Below are 20205 nucleotides of genomic sequence, written 5' to 3' on the forward strand. Positions count from 1 at the left end.
CCGGAAAAGACGCGTATAACACTCTTAAATATCCTACAACTGTATTGCATTCCTTGTGAACTATTTACCACAAACACAGCATTAGTAATGTCCAAGTAACATCAAGATATCAGGCTTGAGAAGACAGATGGTAACCTGTGGTAACAAACAGCCAATTTAACAACTAAAAACTTTTTAGGCTTCATAAATTGTAAAAATGGTCCAAAAATTATCAGATTTGGAGGGAAAATACCTGCCATGCTGATGTTTATGCCAAGATGATGCAAGTAAAAGAAGCCATATATTTATAACAAGAATTGGTACAAAAATTATCTGTGTTTGAGGAATATCAAGAGCTTTGTTCTTTGCTAAATGAAGAAGAGATAGCTTTTTGTGCATGCTGTCCAAAATTTTCCCCTTTGTTTAAGGATCAAAAAACAGGTTTGCTGTTTTCTATGTTCTTTTCTGGAATCCACAACAGATTTGCTATTATTAAACTGAATTGCTTTTAATTGAACCATCCATAAATTAACCCTTTATTTAGAGAAAAGGAACAAGTTATCTGTTTTCAAAGTGAAAAATCAAATGGGGTCACTTGTGGGGGAGCTCCAAAGTTTAGGCACGCAGGAGATCTCCAAATGCAACGTGGCGTCCGCTAACAATTTGAGCCGATTTTCCATTCAATTTGTTAGCGGACACCATGTCGCATTTGGAGAGCCCCTGATGTGCCTAAACAGTGGAGCTCCCCCACAAGTGACCCCATTTTGGAAACTATACCCTTCAAGGATTTTATTAAGGTGTATAGTGAACATTTTGAACCCAGAGGTACGACACAGAATTTGATAACATTAGGTCATCATATTGAATAAGTTGTCATTAGTCTTGAGCGCAAGTGCTCGCTACTTGAGTTTGCATCGGGTACTCAGGTATGCACCATGTACTGCGTGTGCTCGAGTGACATGCTCGAGTCCCCGCCTGGATGTTTCACGGTTATTAGACATCCAAAAAAAAACATGCGGGGATCGCTCTTGCATGGCAGGCAATCCCCGCAAAGTTTTTTGGGCCGTGAAGCATATGGGGCGGAGACTCGAGCATGTCACTCAAATACCCACGATACTCAATGCATACCAGAACACCCGATGCAAACTCAAGTAGCGAGCACTTGCGCTCAACACTAGTCGCCATGTCGTCATCTTTTTTTCTTACTTTTGAAAAAATATCCCAACCCCATCACAACCCTAACCGTAGCACAACCCTAACCTGAGAGTTTATTTTTTACACCATTCCTCATGCGGTATAAGTGATTAGACGACCTTATTCTTTGGGTCGGTGAGACTACAGCGATACCAGAATCATATGGGGCTTTTATGACTGACAGCTGTCACACACTAAAAGACGCATTTTATGTAAAATCTAGATTTTGCATCGCCATATTTTGAGAGCTATAATTTTTCCAGATTATGGCAGACAGTCATTTTACAACTTTTTTTTTGCGGGATGAGTTGACGTTGTTATTGGTGCCATTTTTAGGCACGTGACATTTTTTGATCGCTTTCTATTCCAATTTTTGGGAGGCAGAATAAACAAAAACCAACAATTCAGGAATTGTTTTTTTTTTTTTTTTTTATGCCATTCTGCGTGTGGTAAAATTGATAAGGCAGCTTTATTCTTCGGGTCAGTACGTTTATAGCGGTACCACATTTATATCATATCTCTATGTTTTGCACTTTTACATAATAAAAGCAATTTTATAGAAAAAATTATTTTTTAGCATAGCTTTATTCTGAGAGCTATAACTTTTTTATTTTTTGGCTGATGGAGCTGTATGGTGGCTTGTTTTTTTGTGGGACATGATTCCATTTTCAGAGGTACCATTTTTATTTATATTTGTCTTTTTGATCGCGTGTTATTCCATTTTTTGTTTGGCAGTATGGTGATAAAGCATTGTTTTTTGCTTCGTTTTTTTTTTTTTTTTTTTACCGTGTTCACTGAAGAGGTTAACTAGTGGGAAAGTTTTATAGGTCAGGTTGTTCCGGACGCGGCGATACCAAATATGAGTACTTTTATTGTTTTTTTTGTTGTTTTTTTCTAATATTATTTATTGATGGGTACATTATATTTTTATTTTTGGTGGATTATTTTTTTTATTTTTTTTTTTTATATTTTTACAATTTTTTTTTTTTTTTCACTTTCTGACACTTTTTACACTTTATTACTTTGTCCCACTATGGGACTTTCACTTTTTTTTCTCTGATCGCCTGCATGGCACAGGAATGCAGCACCATCCCTGTGTCATGCAGGCTGTCAGCGCTGGACAGGGAGAAGATTGTTTGGAGATGCACTGCGCATGTCCAAAAAATCTTCCTGCTGTCTGGTGACCCGGATGTTGTCATGACGACATCGGGTCGTCATGGCAACATCCTGGAAGCCACGGCAGACAGCGCTGGAAGCCGGAAGAGGAGGTGAGTATCTGCGATCACCTCCCCTTGCCACCGCAATGCTGCGATCGACTTCGATCGCAGCATCGCGGGGTTTAATGTGCTGGGAGCGGTGCGTGACCGCTCCTTGCACATAGTACCGGGTGTCAGCTGTGACAATCAACTGACACCCTTCGGCGATCGCGCCCGCACAGCCTGTGTGTGCGCGCGCGCGATCGCAATGACGTGCTAATACGGGTCTGGCTCTTAAGTCCCAGGGCACAGACGCGTATTAGTACGTCAAATGTTGTTAAGGGGTTAATAGCTGGTAAAGGCTAGGTATTCAGCTGGGGGCTAATATTAGTAGCCTGGGAAACTATTACCCCCTTCCCAGGCTTCAAACATCTGCCCCAGCCGTCTGCTTAACCTCCGCTAGAGACTAAAATTACGGGGAGCCCCATGCCAATTTTTTTTTTAATAAATCCTTTATTTTAACACTAAATGACAAGTTCAGTAACCAACACTGTCACTGTACTTATTATATATGTGACTGACATGTTTCTATCTATCTAATCTATGTGTGATGCTCTATTCTTTCTGTTCTAAATTGTCGGGTACCGGTGTATGCCGCTGATGAATTGCCGGCCGGCTTTTTTAAAGAGACGGGTGCATGAAAATCGGAGGGCACTAGTGTGTTCTGAGAGCCCTGCAATGTTTTTCATGCACCCTCCCATATACCCTGCCTGCCTGTCTGCCTATATATTCTGCCTGGCTGACGTTTAATTGAGCACTGTTCCCAACGATTCGGGCAATTTTTGACCTTCTGCAGAACGCCGGGGGGACCGCCGGAAAAATGCTCGAGTTTCCCATAGACTTACATTGGGCTCGTTGCTTGGGTCGAGCACCCAAGTCTTCCAATGTGCTCGACCCGAGCATCGAGCACCCGAGCATTTTAGTGCTCGCTCATCACTAATAACATGTGTTGACACATAGACACAGTTTAACATATGTATCTAACAAACAAAGTAGCACACTGCAACGCTAAGTATGCGAACATGAAATATATGAAATTTGAAAAGCATTATGGCTCTAGAAAATAGAAATAAAAGAGAAATCTTAGCACATAAATTAGCCAATTCATGTGTAACTGGTAGCCATGTTAAGGCATTTCTCATCATGCAGGAATCTACCAATGTCAACTCCTCTCTAAGAGACATAAGCCTGCTTGTATATGGAAAAGCAAATTCCTTCGGCAAATAAAACCGCCTGTGGCCTAACGGCGGGTGATCAGTCAAAGCTTATACATAGAAACAGAAAAAAACTGACCGGCACTTCCAAAACAAGAAATAGGTGTGTACAGGTGCTTTCTCGGAGCAGCTACCTTCATATATAACTAACAAACAAAGTAGCACACTTCAACGCTAAGTATGCAGACATGAAATATATGAACTTTGAATAGCATTATGGCTCTAGAAAATAAAAATAAATGAGATATTATCGCATTGGCCATGTTTTAAAAGAGAATAAACATAAACATGCGAGGATTGCCTACCACTCACTGTAATGCCACAGCCATGTTGGTTGTGGCATTACAGTGATTGGCTTGCAGCATAGCGTCATTGGGTCTATATCAGACCTGGTGCCCCTTTGCTCATCACAGTCTACCCTTCAGACAAGCAGAGTAGGGAGAGATGCTGCTACGCTAGGGAAAGGTGGTTTATTAGTGAGTAGTGATGAGCGAGCACTAAAATGCTCGGGTACTAGTTGCTCGGGTCGAGCAAATTGGAATACTCGGGTGCAAGACCCGAGCAAAGAGCCCAAAGTAAGTCTATGGGAAACTCGAGCATTTTTCAGGCGGCTCCCCCCGGCAGTATGCAGAGGGCCTAAAAATTGCCCAAATCGATGGGAACAGTGCTCAAATGACATGAGATCAGCATGAGGAAGACCCCGGGAAGCATTTCTGACTCCCAGGTCACTGCTGTGAACAACGTTGTCCATACTCGGTCACCAGCCGCCACTGTTTCTCCCGGTGTCATCTCAGCCTTCCAGATGCACGGATCCCACAACATTACCCGTGCCCTCCCCAGTGCACTTACTGGGAAGGACCACCTAACCACAAACACGTGGACAGGTGAATGTGGCCAGGGATGGTACGGAGCCAGTCCACAGCTTTTTTTTGCTGAGTTGTATTTCACCACAGCAATATTCTTAAGCTTGGTGAAAGGACTTGGGAAACCATATCTACCCAGCTGTCATTTCTCCCAGGAAGTACTCTAAAGCTGATTTCACTTGAAATGTGGTCTTTTAGGCTCGTGGAGGCAGAAGCTTTTCATAACATCATGCCGGCGGCAGCCGGGTATCCATACTTGGTCCCCAGCCACCACTATTTCTCCCGGTATCGTCTCCGCCTTCCACAAGCACGGGTCTCACAACATTACCCGTGCCCTCCCCAGTGCACTTACTGGGAAGGACCGCCTAACCACAAACACGTGGACAGGTGAATGTTGCAAGGGACAATACGGAGCCAGTCCACAGCTTTTTTTTGGTGAGAGTTGTATTTAGCTCGGAGAAAGGACTGGCATAGAGGGAAACCCTATCTACCCTGGGTGTCATTTTTCCCAGGAAGTCCTCTAATGCAGCTTGTGGCAGAAGCAAAGGCAGCCCGTCCAACATCAACTTGCACTTGTCGGTGGTGCTTTGACACACAAACATCTTTCTTTGCGCATTGAATTTCATGAATACAGAGTTAGACAATGGCCTGATCTGCAATGCGGTTTAAGAAATAACATGCATAAGCATGTCCGATCCACATATAAAAAGCAGCCATAGAGTGTCCTGGAACCTTCACACTTTTCTTAGCCACGGCTGCTTCTCGGCAGGTTTGGACGGGCCCACCAGAGAACCGGAGACTCCTCTGGTGGGCCCTGGTTTCTCCTTCAGGAGAGTTCATAGTGCCGCGGTGAGGCCATGATGATGATAGAGGCCACCATCTGCTTAGTTTTCTGTTACTTGGAATGCAAGCGCAAGTATGCAGCCAGCCACCCACCCACAGGCCGCAACACTAAACTGCCAGATTTCTGGGCTGATGCTTGCACTTGAAATATGGCCTTTTAGGCTCGTGTAGGCAGAAACTTTTCACAACCTCATGCTGGCGGCGGCCGGGTGTCCATACTCGGTCCCCAGCCGCCACTGTTTCTCCCGGTGTCGTCTCGGCATTCAACAAGCACGGGTCCCACAACATTACCCATGCCCTTCCCAGTGCACTTACGGGGAAGGACCGCATAACCACAAACACTTGGACAGGTGAATGTGGCCAGGGACGGTACGGAGCCAGTCCACAGCTTTTTTTGCTGAGTTGTATTTCACCACAGCCATATTCTTTAGCTTGGTGAAAGGACTTGGGACACCATATCTACCCAGCTGTCATTTCACCCAGGGAGTCCTCTGAAGCTGCTTTCACTTGAAATGTGGCCTTTTAGGCTCGTGGAGGTGGAAGCTTTTCACAACCTCATGCCGGGGGCGGCCGGGTATCCATACTCGGTCCCCAGCCACCATTATTTTTCCCGGTATCGTCTCCGCCTTCCACAAGCACGGGTCCCACAACATTACCCGTGTCCTCCCCAGTGCACTTACTGGGAAGGACCGCCTACCCACAAACACGTGGACAGGTGAATGTGGCCAGGGACGGTACGGAGCCAGTCCACAGCTTTTTTGCTGAGAGTTGTATTTAGCTCGGTGAAAGGACAGGCATAGAGGGATACTGTATCTACTCTGGGTGTCATTTCTCCGTCACCAGATTCCGCCCATTATCACACACGACCATGCCTGGCTGTATGTTCAGTGGTGAGAGCCACAGATCAGGCTGCTGTGTTACAACTTTCAACAACTCTGCAGCGCTGGGCGGTTTGTCAATTAAGCATTAAGCATGTTATCTTCAGCATAGCCTTTTGCCGCTTGGCCAAGGCAGTGCTGCAGTGCTGTCAGCTTGTGACTGATGTGGTCATTTCCGAGATGGAGGATGAGGTGCAGGAGCTGAACAACGTGATTACATTGAGGTCAAATTGGTGATGCTGTTTTTTTATACTAAGGAAAGATCCTATTGTTTAGTTTTTTTTAGGTTATTTTTTAAGACAAATGCATTCACCGGGAAATGTCATTTTAACATTTTACAACCTTATCTGGCAGTGTGGTGTGTGACACATCATCAGACACATCCTGTTTTATTTATGATGGAGGGACTCTGAAAGTCATAAAGCCTATTTTTATAGGGCCATCAAACGGCCCTTACTATTCTTAAAAGGCCAGCAGTCAGCCCTCGCTATTGTTAGAGAGCCATCAGCCGACTATGCTTTGTTGTTCCTATTATTAACAAGTGGGTCTCTTATACTGTTATTGCATATCCAGTGACTGCAAAAGCTGCCAAAAATTTGGAAGCAACCCAATACCCCTTTGAAGAGACATAGAGGAGGGTCTCAGTGAAAATTTTTTTCCCATTATAAAGCAGCGGGTCTCCTATAGTGGTAATGCCCATTTTGTGACTGCAAGGGATGCCAAAATTTGGGAAAAGCCCCACTAAGAATTTAAAGACACATAGAACAGGGCCACAGTAACGACAAATTCCCATTAGAAAGGAGAGAGTTTGCTATACAGTTATAGGGTATGCAGTGAGTCCAACGGCTGACCAATTTTAGGAAAAACCCCACTAAAAATTTAAAGACGCATAGAGCAGGGCCACAGTAACAAGTACGACATGTTCCCATTAGAAAGTAGAGGGTCTGCTATACATTTATAGGGTATGCAGTGAATCCAAAGGCTGTCCAATTTTAGGAAAAATCCCACTAAGAATTTAAAGACACACAGACCAGGGCCACAGTATCGACAAATTCTCATTAGAGAGGAGAGAGTCTGCTATACAGTTATAGGGTATGCAGTGAGTCCAACGGCTAACCAATTTTAGGAAAAACCCCACTAAGAATTTAAAGAAATATAGAGCAGGGCCAAAGTAATGACAAATTCCCATTAGAAAGGAGAGACTCTGCTATACAGTTATAGGGTATGCACTGAGTCCAACAGCTGACTAATTTTAAGAAAAACCCCATTAAGAATTTAAAGACGCATAGAGCAGGGCCACAGTAATGACAAATTCCCATAAGAAAGGAGAGAGTCTGCTATACATTTATAGGGTATGCACTGAATCCAAAGGCTGTCCATTTTTAGGAAAAACCCCACTAAGAATTTAAAGACACACAGACCAGGGCCACAGTATCGACAAATTCTCATTAGAGAGGAGAGAGTCTGCTATACAGTTATAGGGTATGCAGTGAGTCCAACGGCTGACGAATTTTAGGAAAAACCCCACTAAGAATTTAAAGACACATAGAGCAGGGCCACAGTAACAACAAATTCCTATTAGAAAGGAGACAGTCTACTATACAGTTATAGTGTGGCAACCTGCTACTACAGGTACCACAGGACCCAAAAGGGTGCATGGACGGACTTCTCCACAAGAGGCCCTCACTACAAACAGACACCTCCACCCTTCCACATCATGACCACCAGAGGGAGCCCTGTTAGGGATATATAAACGGAGGGTTGAGATAGCTAGTGAGACAGTGTGCTGGCACTTAGACCAGTGAAGAAGCAGCACGTGAGCTGCTGTGTGTACTGAGCGCCCCAAGTGTGGCCGAGGCATGGAGAGAGGAGAGAAGAGTTGAGGGGGCAGATGAGCATCACAGGCTCACCCCAAGACATAAGCCGGACACGGGGTCTGCGCCTATAGGGTTCTCTACACCCAGTAGGGACAACCGGCATTCCAGGAGGCTTCCAGACCCCTGGTCATCCTGAAGCTACCACCATTAACAGGACTAGGTACCACGAAGGCCCCGGCGTCCAGGGATAGTGGTTGCCAAGGAAAAGTCCTACTACCAAGCGGTCAGGTGAGAAAGCAACACAACATAGAAGCTAGGCCAAGTTCCGGGCTGGCTAGAAGCTTAGAGAGAGGAAGACACGGATCAGGAGGTCTTATACCCGCTCACTGGGGAGAGTCCTGAAGTACACCCTTCCTAGCAAGTACCCTGGACCATACCTGCCGTTACACCAGTAAAGGTACTGAAGCGAATCCCCCTGTGTGCGTGTCCGTCATTCCCCCTGACCCGACCGGGCCATCTCTCACCTGCATCCCTTCTATCAACCCTGCCCCAGCGGCCCGCTCTGCCTGCGGGGAGCAGAAGCATCCCAGCTGCCATCCCATCACCCCCCGGAGGTCAGCAGCAGCGCTGGTAACTATTACCAGAAACCACAGGTGGCGTCACGAGACAAACTGTTAACAAAAACACTAAAACCCCTTTTAAAGAGTGACCCAGAGGACGGGCCAGGGAGCCGACTGCCGTGATATCCTGCAAAGAAGGTAAAGGCCTGGGTACCGAGTCTCCCCCATATCCCCCTGGGCGAGTTAATAGGGTATGCAGTCAGTCTAACGGCTGACCATATTTAGGAAAAGCCCCACTAAGAATTTAAAGACACATAGAGCAGGGCCACAGTAACGATAAATTCCATTCCTGGCATCACAAACAGGATTTCGTGCCCGCTGCCACCGAGTACTGTGTGCCGTATTTGAACTTTGTTTAAACTGTTGTGAACATCGCCGCCATTACCACGTCGCTGCGTGGGAAGCAGGGGGCGTAACCGCGGGAGCCAGAGAGGCGTGACTGTTGGAAGCGCGTGAAGCTCAAGCCCCGCCTCGCGCTCTGACCCAGCACCAGGAAGCATCAGGTCCTGGAAGGAGACCGTGATCTGCGGAGCTGCAGCCTACCTGAAAAAAGTATAGAAGGTAGGCTACGGTTTACTAGGGGAGCGCAACCATGGCCGACGACCAGCAAGACACCGGAGCACCGGTTAATGCTCCTGATGCTCAACTTGCGCCTGGCACTGCTCAGGCCGGAGCGGCCGCCCCACCAGCAGGGGTCGTGACTTCAGTGATACCCATGTCCCTGCCGTACGTTCCCGGAGTGAAATGGCTTCCCCAGCATGACGGTAAACCAGACACCCTGTCTGGATTCAAAAGGAAAATATGCGGTGTACTGGATATGTACTCCATGACTGGTAAACAGAGAGCCGCTGTTGTGCTGGGACAATTGACTGGTGGCGCAGAATGGGAAGTTGAAACCTGGCCAGCCACAGACCAGGAATCAGTATCCATTATATTTAAGAGACTGCAAACTGCCTTTGAAAACCGCACTGAGACAGATCTTCGGATGAGGCTCTACCACGGTACCCAGAAACCTGAGGACAGTATCCGGGACTATGCCTGGCACCTACAAGAGGCACTGCTGGCCCTGAAACAGGTTAGTCCAGCCAGCATACATGATGAGAACAAAATGCTGATAGAACAATTAATCCGGGGGTTAAGGTCCCAGGAGGAGAGCAAAACTGTACGGTGGTGGGCCTTAGATCATCCAAATGCCACCTTTGACACCCTGAAGGACATGGCTATTAAGGGCCTTCAGCCCCTGGAAACATCAGATACTGCTGTCCAGCATTACCAGGGTGGGGCCACCCCAATGGCCACAGCACTCACTGCCCCTTCATTAGCAGCTGAATCAAAAGTGCAAACAGCGCCCCCTAGTGAGCTGGACAGCCTGCGCTCTGAAGTGCTTCAGCTAAGTAAAACCCTGACCACTGTTCTGAGCGCCCTGCAGCTACAGGCGGAGCCCGAGCCAGATAGAAGGATCCTACTCGCCGACAGTCCTGAGGATGTTCCCTGGATGAGAAGAAGGAGGACAATGCCAACCCGTGGGATGACCAACAACCAAGATAACCCTCCAGGAGAACTCATCTGCTACCATTGCCACAAGGCAGGCCACACCGTGCGGATCTGTCCTTTAAACGGGCAGACCCTGGGGCCAAGGGCCGACACCCAGGAGTAGATCAACCAGGCCCATCAAGCTGGTACGACCGGTTTGTAGGAGGAAGGCTTTTCCTGTCCATCATGCTGGACAGCATAGCAACACCTGCACTTCTGGACACCGGCTCACAGGTAACCATCATACCTGATGTCCTCTACAAAAGGTACTGGTCCATAGATGAACTCCACCCGCCATCCCCAAATCTCTCTGTGTATGCCTCCAATGGCCTCCCTCTTAACCTGGTAGGGGTTAAAGACATGACAGTGAAGGTGGGGAGAGTGGAACTAAAGGACCAAGGACTGATTGTCATAGAATCTAACCGTGGTGATACAAATCCATATATGATACTTGGTACAAATGTTGTTGGTAACTGTTTGGGAGAAGTGTTGATCTTACTGCAACAGATTGCTGACACTGCCAAACCAGGGCAGAGGAAGGTTCTCAAGAAGGAAATTTGCGCCCTCCTGTACCAGCAACAGGTAAAACTAACAGGTGGTGAGATTGGTAATGTACGGGTGACAGACCCGATACCCATTGTGAATCCCCCAATGAGTGAAATGCTGATTTGGTATAGGGCAGCAATAGGTCTCAAGGGACAGAACTACCAGGGGTTAGTAGAGCCCATCAACTCAGAGCACAGACCTACACTCCTAACTGCTAGAGGGGTAGTTGATGTACGCAATGGAAGGGTACTCGTATGCCTCCTAAATTGTGCGTTGCAGGAAGTTAAATTGCCACGATATGCCACTGTTGCCAGACTGTATACTGTGAATAATGATGCCATACACATAGTGGAATCCTTGACCCCACCGGATACAGTGGAGGACAATGACTCCGAAGCTCAGTAGGAGGAATGGTGTCAACAGCTCCATGTTGGGACTGGTGCCACTCCTGTCCATCAGAAACACGGTGTTTACGGAGTGGTTCAGGAATATGAGCAGGTGTTTAGTAAACACCCATTTGATTTTGTAAGAGTTAAAGGGGTACAACACCACATACCCACCGGTAACCATCCACCCATTAAGGAGCGTTACAGACCCATACCACCAGCACATTACCAAAAAGCCAAAGAAATGTTGCATGACATGAAAAAGGCAGGGGTAGTAAGGGATAGCTGTAGCCTCTGGGCTGCCCCCCCTGGTCCTTGTCAGAAAGAAGGACGGTAGCATGAGGATGTGTGTAGATTACAGACAAATTAATCGGATAACACATAAAGATGCATACCCTTTGCCCCGTATAGAGGAATCCCTGGCTGCACTAAAATCTGCCAATTATTTCTCTACATTGGATCTCACTAGCGGGTACTGGCAAGTCTCTGTTGCTGAAGAAGACCGAGAGAAGACAGCTTTCACCACCCCGATGGGATTATGCAAATTCAACAGCATGCCATTTGGACTCTGCAACGCACCCGGAACGTTCCAGAGGTTCATGGAGTGTTGCTCGGGACACCGGAACTTTGAGACAGTGCTGCTATACCTGGATGACGTTATCGTATACTCGAGGACGTATGAAGACCATCTAAAGCACCTGGCGGAGGTATTTGAGGCATTGTCCCAGTATGGGATGAAACTAAAACCTTCCAAGTGCCACCTGCTCAAACAGAAGGTTCAGTACCTGGGACAAGTGGTCAGCTCAGAGGGAGTAGCACCAGACCCGGAGAAGATCACTGTCATCCAGAAGTGGCCTGAACCAAAGAACATCAAAGAAGTATGTCGATTTCTGGGACTGGTTGGTTACTAAAGGAGGTTCATTAAGGACTATTCGAAAAAGGCAGCACCTTTACAAGACCTCCTGGTAGGACAGTCAAAAAGAGGTAAAAATCCACCATTCCAGTGGGGCAAGGAGCAGACTGAGTCCTTTGCATTAATGAAGGAAATCCTAACTGGTGAGGAAATCCTGGCTTACCCCGACTACAGCCAACCTTTCCTGTTGTACACCGACGCCAGCAACGAGGGACTGGGAGCTGTGTTGTCCCTGAAGCAAAACGGCAGAGAAAAGGTAATTGCCTATGCCAGTAGGAAGCTTCATCCTACTGAGAGGAACCTGGAGAATTACAGTTCCTTCAAGCTGGAGTTCCTGCCCTTGGTCTGGGCTATCACTGAAAGATTCAAGCATTACCTAGCCTCAACTAAATTCACAGCTTTTACCGACAATAACTTCTTGACACAACTGGAGACAGCCAGGATGGGAGCCATGGAACAGCGTTGGGTGGCCATATTGTCGAATTATCAGTTCACAATCAAGTACCGGGCAGGTCACAAGAACACCAATGCTGATACCCTGTCAAGAATGCCCCACCAGTCGGACACTGAGGATTTAGTGGATGACCTAGAAGAAATTGAATTACCTGCTTTCCACAATAGCGGAATGGTCCACGAGCAACACGCCTCCTGAAGACGTCATGGTAAGAGGCTAAATCCTTTACCTCATCACAGTTGGAAGGAGACCCAGAACAGTGACCCGGTTGTCAGCCTCATCAAAAGACTGATAATCCAAGAAGGTTCTCACGTGGAGAAGGATGCTCCTCCACAAGCCAAACACCTGTGGAATGAGAGAATCTGGCTGTTCATCTACAGAGAAAAGCTGTGCAGAAGGTATGTCAACCCCAGAACCCATGAAATGGTGTGGCAGATTGTTGTACCCAGGATGGATATCCAGATGGTGTTGGAGGCCTACCATGACCAAGCAGGTCACTTTGGAAGGAAGAAGCTGGAAACCCTGCTGAAGGACCGATTCTATTGGGTTGGAATGCGGAGTTCCATAGAAAGGTGGTGCTGGAATTGTGGGCCCTGTAGCCTCAGAAGGAAAGACTACGGCAGCCAGAAAGCACCCTTGCAGTCCATAAAAACTACCCAACCCCTGGAGATTGTCGCTCTGGATCACGTCAAGCTGTCGCCCAGCAGATCAGGCTATTCCTATGCCCTGACCATGGTGGATCACTATTCCCGGTTCCTGGTGGTAGCCCCCGTCAAGGATCTGACAGCAGAAACTGCAGCAAGAACGTTTCAAGCCTACTTCTGAAGGCCCCATGGATATCCGGACAAGGTGCTAACAGATCAAGGCCCTGCTTTTGAAGCTGAGCTATTCAAGGAATTCTGTCACCTGTATGGATGCAAGAAGATCCGGACTATGCCTTATCATCCGCAAATCAACGGTATATGCGAGAAAATTAATAATATCGTTATAGACCTGCTAAAAACCCTACCTTTGGAAGAGAGGAACCAGTGGCCAGACAAGCTACCTGACCTAGTGGACCTGTATAACCACATACATGTGAGTTCTACTAATTGTACCCCAGCGTACCTCATGGAGCCGTTATTATACCAGTAATACACTTCTGTCAACCACAAGAAGAACCTGTGAGCGCCCTAGAAGAACCTGCTCTGGAACAGGAAGAGTCCCCAGTAAGAGGAGGATCACCAATTGAAGCGGAGTCTGAAGGCCCAGTAATCAGTGCACTTGCCAGTCCCATATAGAGATTGAGGCAGTATTTTAATCTACCAGCATGTACACCTGATAGGTGAACAGCGAGTGCATGCACAGACACCAGTATCACCCCAGTGCTTCCAAGGTCCACACGCAGCACACAAGGCCAAATCCCTGCCAGGTAAAGGGAATAAATGCAAAATGCCTATATTGTAAATAGTTACCCAGTTTTGTGTTCATTTAGTTACCCGTAAGGGTATAAAGACTTGTAGGCTGAGGACTGTGAGTAGCCAAAAACTTTCCCTTCTACATAGTTGCACTTATCAAAGTGCCTCCTTAATTTCATAAAGAGACCACGGAACAAAAACCTGCTTGGCGAGGCCGAAGACGTGGTCCAACACCTGGATCCCTTATGCCCTGTAGCTGCACCCAGGGCCTACGTTGAGGGTTTTCAGGCGGGTCCCTCATGCTACTCTTGTTACACCTTCGTCAGTGAAATGGACACCTGGTGACGGGACTTACTGTAACATTGTTATTGTTATTACTCTTGTTACTTTTTGTTACCTGTTTAAAATGCTTCAGTCCAGGAGTACTGAATTGTACTAGGGGGGAATGTGGCACCCTGCTACTACAGGTACCACAGGACCCAAAAGGGTACATGGACAGACTTCTCCACAAGAGGCCCTCACTACAAATAGACACTGTTAGGGATATATAAACGGAGGGTGGAGTTAAGTAGTTGACGTGCCCCCAGGGCCGTGGGGTACTCGGCAGGCGGGCCTCTGTGGATGCCGGTGGGGGGGAAATCACGGTGGCTGGCCCGGTCCGTGACTCAGGGTGGTCAATCAAAAAGGAGTAAATTAATAGGGGATTTGGGAAGTGTTCGTGACGCCACCTGTGGATTGCGGCTAAAGGGTGCCGCCGCTGCGGAGCAGTCCTCTGGAGCTGGTGTTACGGCAGCAGGGATGGTGTGGCTCACCACAGGTAGAGCTAGCTCCAGTGCAGTGTAGGGGTGAATGGTGGATGCTGGTGAGAGACGGCAGGACAGACCCGGAGGAAAGACGTACACTCACATGGGAGTAAGCTTCAGTACCTTTACTGGTGATGATGCAGGCACGAACCAGGGTACTCCGGGCGAAGGGCACACTTTTGGACTCTCCCCAGTGAGCGGGTATAGAGCCTCCTGATCTGTGGCTTTACTCGCTGAGCTTCTGACCTGCCTGGAGCTAGGCCTAGCTTGTTTACTGTCTCTCTCTCTCTCTTGCACCTGCTGACCGGTGGTAGGGCCTTCTCTTGGAGATCACTCTCCCTGGTCGCTGGTGCCTCCGTGACTCCTAGCCATGGTACTGTAGTCAGCGTTTGGTAAACCTGAGACCTGTAGTCCTCCAGGGGTTCCGGTGGTCCCTACTGGGTATGAAGGGTCCCTGTAGGCGCGGACCCGGTGTCCGGTATATATATATCTCGGGGTGAGCCTGGTATGCTCCTCTGCCCCCTCGTTACGTCTTCCTTCTCCTCTCGCCTTCAGCCACACTCAGGGTCCTCACTAAGCCCTCACTCATGCTGTAGGCCTTGGCTTGCCTAAGCACAGCAGCCAGCGTGCTGCCTCTTTGCTGCTCTCTGAGCGTCAGCGCACTCTCTACTCAACACTCTTTCTGGCTTCTCACAGAACTGACTTTAAACTCAGACTCTAAACTAACTTTTCACTCTGTCTGAACAACTAACTGAGCTGCCTGGCTCCACCCTCCCTATATATGTCCCTAATGGGCTCCCTCTGCTGGTCTGAGGTATTAGGGTGGAGGTGTGTGAATGTAGTAAGGGCCTCTTGTGGAGAAGTCCATCCATGCACCCTTCTGGGTTCTGTGGCACCAATGCGCAGCAGGGCGCCACATAGTGAGACAGTTTGCTGGCACTTAGACCAGTGAAGAAGCAGCACGTGAGCTGCTGTGTGTACTGAGGGCCCCGAGTGTGGCTGAGGCAAGGAGAGAGGAGAGAGGAGTTGAGGGGGCATAGGAGCATCACAGGCTCACCCCAAGATATAAGCCGGACACCGGGTCCGCGCCTACTGGGTTCTCTACACCCAGTAGGGACAACCGGAATACCAGGAGGCTTCCAGACCCCTGGTCATCCTGAAGCTACCAGCAATAATAGGACTAGGAACCACGAAGGCCCCAACGTCCACGGATAATGGTTGCCAAGGAAAAGTCCAACTACCAAGCGATCAGGTGAGAAAGCAACACAACATAGAAGCTAGGCCAAGTTCCAGGCTGGCTAGAAGCTTAGAGAGAGGAAGACACGGATCAGGAGGCCTTATAGCCGCTCACTGGAGAGAAGTACTGAAGTGCACCCTTTCTACCGAGTACCCTGGACCGTACCTGACATCTGCACCAGTAAAGGTATTGAAGTGAATCCCCTGTCTCTGTCAGTTACTCCTGCTGCGCCATCCCGACTGCACTACAGGCCCCAGCATCACCACCCACCGTCAAACTCTACACTGCCCTGAGGTCCTCTCCTGTGGGGAGCTGTTCCATCCTAGCTGCCTATCGACTGCCTCAGAGGTCTGCAGCAGCGCTGGTACAAATTACCAAAAACCACAGGTGGTGTCACAATCAAACTACAAATCCCATATAAACTATCCCCTTTTTGTTGACCGCCCTGGGCCACGGACCGGGCCAGCCACTGTGACATATTCCCCCCAGCATCCATAGGCCCGGACACCAAGTACCCCACTGCCCTCGGGGTGCATAATCTGCTATACAGTTATAGGGTATGCAGTGAGTCTAACAGCTGACCAATTTTAGGAAAATCCCCACTAAGAATTTAAAGACACATAGAGCAGGGCCACAGTAACGACAAATTCCCCTTAGAAAGGAGAGAGTCTGCTATACAGTTATAGGGTATGCAGTGAGTTCAACGGCTCACCAATTTTAGGAAAAACCCCACTAAGAAATTAAAGACACATAGAGCAGGGCCACAGTAACGACAAATTCCCATAAGAAAGAAGAGAGTCTGCTATACATTTATAAGGTATGCAGTGAGTCAGGAGGATGACCAATTTTAGGAAAAACCCCACTAAGAATTTAAAGACACACAGAGCAGGGCTACGGTAACAAGTACGACATGTACCCATTAGAAAGGAGAGGGTCTGCTATACAGTTATAGGGTATGCAGTGAGTGCAACAGCTGACAAATTTAAGGAAAAACCCTACAAAGAATTTAAAGACACATAGAGCAGGGCCACAGTAACAAGTACGACATGTACCCTTTAGAAAGGAGAGGGTCTGTTATACAGTTATAGTGAGTCCAACAGATGACCAATTTTAGAAAAAAAAACACTAAGAATTTAAAGACACTTAGAGCAGTGCCACAGTATTGACAAATTCCCATTAGAAAGGAAAGAGTCTGCTATACAGTTATAGGGTATGCAGTGAGTCCAACGGCTGACCAATTTTAGGAAAAACCCCACTAAGAATTTAAATACACATAGAGCAGGGCCACAGTAATGACAAATTCCCATTAGAAAGGAGAGAGTCTCCCATAGTGTTGGCCTATGTAGTGAATGCAAGGGCTACCAAAAATTTGGAGGCACTTCAATGCCCCATGGAAGTGACATGGAGGAGGGCCTCATAAAAAAATATTCCCTTTAGAAAGGAGCAGGCTTTGTAATGCCTATGCACAAAGTGTATGGGCTGACAAACATTTTCCCCTGGGGGGTATACATGAACATACTGTATAAAAAATTTTTTTTACGGGCATCATAAACACCCTTTAAAAAAAATTATCACGGACCTCTGTTACCTTGGTGATATGGTGATGGAGGATGAGGAGATGGAGGAGGACAAGAGCAAATAGCCAAAATCAGGAAGTGTATACCCATGTCTGGGTGTGAAAAGGTGCATGGGAATACACCTCCCAAGAAAAGACACTGGATTTGAGTTTATGTTACGCTGCTATCATTCGGAGGTATTGAGAAGTCTGGCCCAATCCAGCCCGTGTTCATTTTTATAAGAGTCAGCCTGTCAGCATTTTCAGTTGACAGGTGGATGCGCTTATCAGTTATAATTCCACCAGCGGCACTAAAAACCCGCTCTGAAAAAACGCTGGCGGCAGGGCAGGCCAGGACCTCCAAGGCATTGAGAGCCAGTTCATTCCACGTATCCAGCTTGGATACCCAATAATTATAAGACACAGAGGAATCACGGAGGACGTTGGTACAGTCGGCAAAGTACTCCCTCAGCATCTTCCAAAGCTTTGCACTCCTTGTGAGAGTACCCCGTGCCTCAGGGCCTGTGCGATGGGAGGGTATGAGAAAACTCTCCAAGAACTTTGACAGGGTTCCCCAGCCTCTGCTGGATTGAAGTTGTGTCTCTCTTGCCTTTACTCCTTGGTTGTCCAACGAAGTGTGCCCTCTGCCGCCAGCGTTTTCAGATGGGAATTTTTTTAATAGTTCCGCAACAATGGCCTTCTGGTACTGCCCCATTTTTGTAGACCTGTCCGCCTCACGAATAAGAGATATAAAGTTCTCCTTGTAGCATGGGACTAGAAGAGTCACCAACCAGTAATGACTGTCACCCAAAATTTTGAGAACGCGAGGGTCATGGGAAAGGCAGCGTAACATAAACTCAGCCATGCGTGCCAGACTACTAACAGGCAAGACTTCCGTGTCTTCACCAAGAGGATGACTGACCATGCTCTCCTCCTCCACCTCCTCTCTGTCCTCTGGCCATCCACGCTTCATAGATGGTATGACAGCTGTGCAGATAGTACCGTCTATAGTGCATGAAACTAGCTCCTGTCCTTCCTCCTCCTCTTCCTCATTGTCACCCAATGCACCCTGGGATGCAATGCATCCTCTTTGATTGTGAGCAGAGAGCGTTTCAGAAGACAGAGAATCTGGATGGTGACGCTAATTATGGCGTCATCGCTGTTCACCATCTTGGTGGAGTCCTCAAAGTTTTGGAGGATTGTACATATGTCTGACATCCATGTCCACTCCTGAGGTCTTTTGTGTGGAGTCTGAACTGAATAACGACGGCCTTGATGATGCTGGTACTCAACAACTGCCCTCTTCTGCTCACAAATCCTTCCCAACATCTGCAGTGTAGAGTTCCAACGCGTGGGGACATCACACACCAGTCAGTAAGCCGGAAGCTGCAAACGCTGCTGAAACACGGCAAGGGCGGCGGAAGCTGTAGCTGACTTTCTAAAATGGTCATACAGGCGGCGTACTTTAACAAGCAGATCTGGCAGCTCCGGGTAGAATTTGAGAAACCGCTGAACCACGAGGTTAAGCACATGGGCCAGGCATGGTATGTGTGTGAGCTTGCCTCAAAGCCGCCACCAGGTTCCGGACATTGTCACACATGACCATGCCTGGCTGTAGGTTCAGCGGTGTGAGCCACAGATCTGCCTGCTCTTTCAGAGCTGTCCACAACTCTTCAGCACTGTGCGGTTTTTCACCTAAGCATATTAGCTTCAGCACAGTCTGTTGCCGCTTGGCCCAGGCAGTGCTGCAATGCTTCCAGCTTGTGACTGATGTGGTCATTTCGGAGATGAAGGCTAAAGAGGAGGAGTAGGCTGAGGAGGATGAGGTGCAGGAGCTGTAGACTGTGGGGGCAACCCTGATTGACCTAGGGCCTGCAATCCTTGGCATCGGGAGGACGTGTTCCATCCCAAGGTCCGACTGGGTCCTGGCTTCCACAATGTTAACCCAGTGTACCGTCAGCGAGATGTACCGTCCCTGCCCACAAGCACTTGTCCACGTGTCCGTGGTTAGGTGGACTTTCCCAGTAACTGCGTTGTTGAGGGCACGGCTAATGTTTTGGGAGGACAGGTGCAGGGCAGGAGGCATCTTCGCAAGGACTGGGGTATGGACAACAGAAAGCTGCGCTAGAACAAGGACATGGACATGCTTCCTGATGCTACTTGAGAGTGTGCAACGACAGATGCAGGGCAGGAGGCATCTTCGCATGCACCATGGACAGGGGATTGGTTTGCATGCACAACAGCGGAAGAAGCAATAGTGCCACCCGCAGACACTGTTCCTGGACCCTGGGGTTCGGCCCACAAAGTCGGGTGCTTTGATGCCATGTGCCTGATCATGCTGGTGGTGGTCAGGCTGGTTGTTTTGCCACCCCTGCTGATTCTGGCCTGGCAGGTGGTGTAAATGGCCTTTTTGGGGTTATCGGCGGAGTCTTTAATAAACAACCAGACTCGGGAAGACCTAACATTTGTACTGGCAACTTCCTTTGTTTTGGTGTAACGGGGAACGGTTGCCTGCCTTCTAGTAACATAGTAACATAGTAACATAGTTTTAAGGTTGAAGGAAGACTAAGTCCATCTAGTTCAACCCATAGCCTAACATGTTGATCCAGAGGATGGCAAAAAACCCAATGTGGCAAACACTAAGCTCCACATTGGGGAAAAAATTCCTTCCCGACTCAATACGACAATCAGACTAGTTCCCTGGATCAACGTCCTGT

Source organism: Phyllobates terribilis, unplaced genomic scaffold (assembly GCF_046119375.1).
Source record: "Phyllobates terribilis strain yellow unplaced genomic scaffold, ASM4611937v1 Scaffold_3__8_contigs__length_932513732, whole genome shotgun sequence".
Taxonomy (NCBI): Eukaryota; Metazoa; Chordata; class Amphibia; order Anura; family Dendrobatidae; genus Phyllobates; species Phyllobates terribilis.